Source organism: Setaria italica, chromosome VII (genome assembly GCF_000263155.2).
Source record: "Setaria italica strain Yugu1 chromosome VII, Setaria_italica_v2.0, whole genome shotgun sequence".
Taxonomy (NCBI): Eukaryota; Viridiplantae; Streptophyta; class Magnoliopsida; order Poales; family Poaceae; genus Setaria; species Setaria italica.
In genome coordinates this window covers 14909381-14915857 of record NC_028456.1, presented here as the reverse complement: position 1 = coordinate 14915857, position 6477 = coordinate 14909381, and the positions used below count along the sequence as shown (strand labels likewise).

Below are 6477 nucleotides of genomic sequence, written 5' to 3'. Positions count from 1 at the left end.
CAGCAGGAATCCGATTCGAGATCGACTCCGTTTCGGCAATGTGGTTCGCGTCCTTCGTCCATATAAGGCGACCCAGGACCCGGGGTTCAGGATGCATCGATCCATCGATCGGATCACGCTTCCAACGGACGAACGGAGCCATCCATGGCGTTCGAGGACCCGCTGCAGCTGCTGGCGAGCAGCGAGGCGGTGGTCGCGAAGCTGGCAGAGGTGATGCGCCTCGTCATGCTGGCCACCACCGAGAGCCTGGCGTCGGGGGAGATCGTGCCCGGGGATCCGGAGTTCCTTGACGCCTCCGCGCGGGCCGAGGCGCTCGGGCTCGAGACGCTCCGCAGGGCGGCGGATTCGGTGGACAAGTCCACGCGGATGGCAGCGGAGTACGCGGCGGCTCCCGGCGGGGAGGCCGTGGTGGAGGCGGCGCGGAGGCAGGCCGCCACCGCCGCCGCGATGGGCGCGCGCGCCGCCGAGTTCGCTGCCTTCATGCGCCGCGTCGGCGCGCCGCCCGCCGCCGTCCCTACGGAGGCAGCAGCAAGAAGGCCCAGGCGGCGCAACTCCAAATACTTCGGCCCAGAGTGGGCCAACTGACCGATCGAACCTAACAGCAGCAGTGATGTGCCTGAAATACGGCCTACAGGGAAAGGCCATATCCCATAGGAAGAGTTATTTTTTCCTTTTCTTGTTCAAAGAAATCGTCCAGTTAGCGGCCACCAAATTCTTTGGACATGCAAAGAGGCGTATAATTTAGTTTTGTTGCGATGTACCTTGAATTTCCTTTTTTTCTATTGTATTGGATGACATATTTTTCCTCAATACGTAGTACTCCCTCCATTCCAAATTATAAGTTATTCTAAGAATCTTGGAGAGTCAAAGCATCTCAAGTTTGATCAAAACTATAGAGAAAATTATAAAGATTTATGATATCATATAGGTACACTATGAAAATAAAATTGATGAAGAATCTAATGATACTTAATTGACATCATAAATGTTATAATATTATCATATAAATTTGGTCAAATTTGAGATGTTTTGACTCTCCAAGGTTCTTAGAATGACTTATAATTTGGGATGGAGGGAGTAATACGTAACTAAATATTTGACAAAGGTCCGTCATTTAATAATTTCGGCCATTAGTTGGACTGTTCAAGAGATTTTGAGTCCTGCGACTACCTTGTCGTCTTGGCACCACATCTCTTTCTTTCTTTTTCTTGGAGGTGGCAAATTCAATCACTGCAGCGCCATTTCATGCATTGATCCGAGGTCAGAAGATGGAAATCGATTGGCCTCGATGCCATGAAGGGATCGACCTGCTTACGGCATCCCGGACCGGAGCAGCGCTACATCTGTGTTAATATTTGGGGATTTATTTTTAGCACATGTCACATCAAATGTTTAGATACTAATTAGGAGTATTAAATGTAGACTATTTATAAACTCATTACATAAGTGGAGGCTAAACGGCCATATGAATCTTTTAAGCCTAATTAATCCATCCTTAGTAAATGTTCACTGTAGCCGCACATTGTCAAATCATGGACTAGTTTATCATGGACTAATTAGGCTTAATAGATTCATCTCGCCATTTAGCCTCCACTTATATAATGAGTTTTGTAAATAGTCTATGTTTAATACTCTTAATTAGTATCTAAACATTCTATGTGACGGGTGTTAAAAATAAGCAAAACTAACCAAACGGGGCTATTTTGGTTAGTATCGACGATGAGAAGTCACTTGTAAATTGGACCAGCGTTGCCTATCTCTTGATCCCTTTATTTTGATGTTTGTTTTCCTATCAAACCACTTGAAAGTTAGAACTACCATGGACTTGCCATGGACTTGCGAGGATAGAAGATGATGCCTTCAAAGGGAACTACTGCCACCTCTGATTTTTTTAAGCAACTGCCACCTCTCATTCCCTGGTTCTCCTTAGCTTCTCTTTGCTTTGGTGTCTCATAAACCAACCATTTTTTGCCTTGATGACGATGAACCGATGCCGGTGCTTCATGCCAGGCCAGGTGCAATACTGGCATGATAGGCTGATTTGACCGAGAAAACACCTTTTGTGTCAAAATGCCATGTAGGAGGATCCTCAGTCTCATATCTGACAGGGATTACAAGGATATTTTTCTGATCTTCCTCCCAAAAAAATCTGCATAGCAATAGCAACTCCAAGAGTACTTCAAAAAATTCTTCCCCAAAACTATGTATTGGGGGTTCTTCTAAAAAAAATTTCCTCCAAAAACATATCAATCCACAGCAGATCGCTAATAAATAGCCCCCAATATTTTAAAACAAGCCACGTCATCGTATTGGGCCTATCGAAAGGGACGCGCGAGCGTGCGAGAATTAAGATTGGGGGAGGAATGCTAACACTAAAATATACGCAGTGGTAGGCTATTTTTTAGCGTTGTTAAAAAATTAGGGAAGGTTTGGATGGACTGGAGTTCGTTTTTTCTCCTTTTAGTTAAAATTAGCAGCTTGAGTTGCTCTTTGCTAATTCAGAATCCCAATCTCCAGTAGATGGATCGGTGAGTTCCGAGACCCGTGTCAGTATTATCTGCTCCCCATTACCAACCCTCCAAATTAGCCCATCTTTCAATGCCTGAATGCCTCTCATGATGCTCCCCATTACCCACCCTCCTTGGCATTCAGCAATTGACCATCCTGGAAGTATTTTTTTCTGGTAATATCCTGGAAGTATTTAAGATCCTGCAAATCACGGATGTCATGGGCCTGGGCCCGTGGTTATGACGTGGGCTCAGTGCCCCGAAAATTCATTCAAAGCAGCATTCAGCCCGGGATGCCATGTTAGTAGCGGTTACGTGGTATGCTTCACGATTCGTGCTGGCTAGCTCCTGGCGCTCTTCAGCCGTCCAATTCGCCCGCCTCGCCTTCCCGCTGCTCCCTCCGTCGTCTTCCTCCGACCATTTAAGCTTCCGCTTGTTCGGCTCCTGTCCAAGAACGAACGAACCCCGGGCTCCCCTCTCCTGATCTATCCTTCTCCAAGAAACAAAAGAGGGATCGCAGGTCCCCTTCGCCCGCTTTCCTCTGTTCCCTGCGCGAGAAAGAAGATTCAGTCCGGGTGCAGAAAAACGAGATGACGGATCCGCATCCCTCTGCCAGCAAGAGGCAGAGGATGGAAAACCCTGACGAAGATAGAAGATCGGGTCAGGAACAGGAAAAGAGGTAGGGAACTCGATGTTCCTTCGATTCTTGCGGAACTGGGTGTTTCTTGGATTCTTGCGGGGGTTTTGGTGTGCTTCTTGCGTTATTGCCGAGTCCAGGGTGTTCTTGTTTCTTGAATTGAATTCTTGTTTGGTATGATGCAGGAATTGGCCAATAATCTATGTTTATTTGCAGGAACTTGATGTTTCCTCGATTCTTGCGAACCTAGGTGTTTCTTGGATTGTTGCGGGGGTTTTGGTGTGTTTCTTGAATTCTTGCGGGGTTCCGGTGTTCTGCCGGAACTGTTCTTATTTCTTGAATTCAATTCCTGTTTGGTATGAATGTGTTATGCAGAAATTAGCCAATAAGCATGTCTCTTTGCTTCCAGCAGGCATCACTCTACGTCCGGACAAGCGGCGGCGGAGGGGGTGGCGGCGAGGCAAGCCATGGCGGGGGAAGGAAAGAGCCAAGCTAAGGCGGCGAGGGAGACGACACAGGCAATGGGGAGCGCTCCGTGCAGGCATCGCTCCACACCTGGCCAAGCGGCGGCGAAGCGGGAAGCCAACGCGACGGCAGGGAGGAGGGCGGCGGAGAAATGGACGGCACAAGCAAAAGGGAAGCGCGGAAGCACAGACCAGAATGTCGCGGGACACAAAGACTGGTACGAGTACCTTCAGTCTGCCATTTGGGTGTTTGATTGAGTTCTAATGCAACAAAGAATGGGATTCTGACCAAATCTTCATGGAATTCCGTACGTATTTAGGTGCAATCTGAGCCGAGGAGCACAAGCAAGACATCTGAAGAACGACATTCGAGCTAGGGTTCGATCAATGATACCTGGGATTGGTAAAATCAGTGAGAATGGTCTCATGCTACAAGCAGCAGCGAGGATTAAACAGCTTGAGGCAATGATTGACTCGGTTGCTACTCATCTTGAGAGACTCCAAGAGTCACAGAGGAGCAATGGGACTGTGGGTGATGAACTTGAGAGCAGCTTGAAAGATCAAAATGTCCCTGCAGCTTCAGTCCTTGAACCCATACCATTTGGACACCAAGCGGAAGATGGAACCGAGAAGCTAAGATCTGTCCTCCCTCAGCCCTCAAAAGTCAAAGGAACGAGACTCTTCCGTCTTGCATCACTGTACATGACAGAGCTCGTCGAAGAATATGATAGGAAATGTAAAACAGTTGCTGACTTGCTGGCCATGGTGCAAATTCATCAGAAAACCAACAATTGAACCAAAATACTGCTGAGGCTGCTGATAGCGGAGACCAATTCAGCATGAATCACCAGACTGCCGAGGCCACAATGCCAAAAGGTGTTGTTCAGATACAGATTCTTCGTACTGCTTCTACTTCTGGAGTAATGGTGACTAGGAATTAGGAAACCAACACCCAAGGAAAGCTAGTTACAAAACAAAAGTCTTGTTTGACACCCATCTTTGTAGTAGTCATGACAGCAACTTTGTTCTCCTTTTTCATATCAATTATTCTGAGTCTTCTAGTATCAAGATGTGAAACGAGTATACCAATAATGGTGCTGACGTAGTACCAATAAGACTGCCAATTCTGTACTTGTACATATAAGGGCAACCTTTTCAGCTTTGGCACATTATCATCTATCATTGCCATCAATGTTTCTGTGTGCACTTTTGAATTTATGTTTGGATACATCAGTTCTGAAGCTGTATACTCCATGCTTTTACCTGACAAAAAGACATATGAAGTCAGTCAACTAAATGGTAAAATTAATCAGGCAGGAACATTTTTTTACATCCAAGGCCATGCATTGTCAAAACTTACAACCATTCAGAAAGTTCTCAAATAGAAATTCTTACAGTTACCGGTTTGTGCCCTTTGCATGATGTAGATTTTAGAACTGTGATGGAAAGAGCGTGAGGGACTGAATGTTAGCATGCTACTTCAGCACAGAACCCCTTGGGCAGATGAGCCACCCAGGTGGTGGAAGTGAGACTTGGAAAATACTATTGGAGTCTTGTAGGACATGAAAATGGGCCAAGTGTGTGTGGTTTTCCTGTAGAGATAAATTCCAGTCATCATCTGGGTATGCAAAGCAGAAAGAGGGCTCTTTTATTATTCTTCTTTTAGGGCTGAAACAGAGGCTTGGTCATCAAATTACTTCTGTATTCGTACTACTCTCTGTTAGTTCAGGATCTAGGATCTACACATAGTGAAAATACACACACAAAGAACACACCAGGTAGGAGATGGATATAGGATATTTCTTATATTCTTAGCATCTCAAAGCGATTGCATAGCTATACTTTGGTATAGCACTATGTTGATTTCACATTGTTGTGGCTTGTTCACACAATCAGCCAGTTTATGTGGTCATATTGACCTCGATCTACAACCGACTCTTCAAATAGCATATTGACTCATCGCTCCCATAGTCCCATCAAATGTACCCTCTATTGTTTGAAATGGAATCATGATTAGTAAAAGGCAATTTTCTCAGTAATGTAGAAAGTGGTAACCACTGTTTTCTTATTGATACTACCTTGTTTTTGTCTTACCCAGTGGGTAGCAACTAGCAATGCATCACCAGATGGGGAACCAGTATTCCCCTTTTAGCAGCTAGTAATTAGTAAAGGGAAAGATGAAAGCTGCTGAAGATTAGAAAAATACGAGCTTTTTCACAGTAATTGTATATTTGTATCCATTCCAGATGCATAGGGAGAGTTTGAGAGTTGTGCAGGTCCAGCCACAAGTATCCAAGAAAAGAAGAGATTTGCAGTGCGCACTCGCGCGGAGTAGCTACAAAGTCAGAGGAGCCTGATTCAACCCCGTGTGGAGGGAGAAGGAATAGGAGGAGCGAGAAAAATCAGGACCGGGAGGCGGTAAGCTGAGCTCACCCTGGAGACAGCCGGCTGCGGTGAAATCCAACAGGCGCCAGGCCTGAGGGGAGCTAAGGCTCCGACCCCGGCGAGGCGAATTCCAGGAGAGACCGGAGGGAGTCCTGCATGCCACGGCGAGGGGATCGAGCGACTGGCTGGCTCGGTGGAGAAAGAGGGGTGGGAGCTCAGCTTTGGGGAGAAGACTCGACCTGAGCAGAGGGGGGATTTCCCGGATCGAGAAGGACCGGAGGAGGAGAAGGATGACAGGTGGGTCCATGTTTGTCAGCGTGTCCAGGTGCGATCGTGTTCATGAAAATATGCCGGATGGACTCGGATGTTTTCCTTGTCATTCTCGAGAAAGGAACGGAAATAATAGTCGGCGTGTGAAGAAAAAAAGAAGAAACAAAGTTTAGGGACAGGTTTTGCTGCCCCACGTCAGTCTAATTTGGAATTT

General features: G+C 46.5%; 1 long non-coding RNA gene across 2 annotated transcripts; it reads right to left on the bottom strand.

Moving 5' to 3' along the window:
- Positions 1 to 2655: 2655 nt before the first annotated feature.
- Positions 2656 to 6276, bottom strand: LOC101756293. Of its 2 annotated transcripts, XR_001164473.3 has the most exons (3): positions 6042 to 6271; positions 4003 to 4871; positions 2656 to 3055 (listed from the first exon to the last, which is right to left on the bottom strand). It is a non-coding gene; the product is annotated as an uncharacterized LOC101756293 (long non-coding RNA). The 2 variants fall into 2 exon arrangements; XR_001164472.3 differs by lacking the exon at positions 2656 to 3055 and having other exon boundaries at positions 3891 to 4871; positions 6042 to 6276.
- Positions 6277 to 6477: the final 201 nt, after the last annotated feature.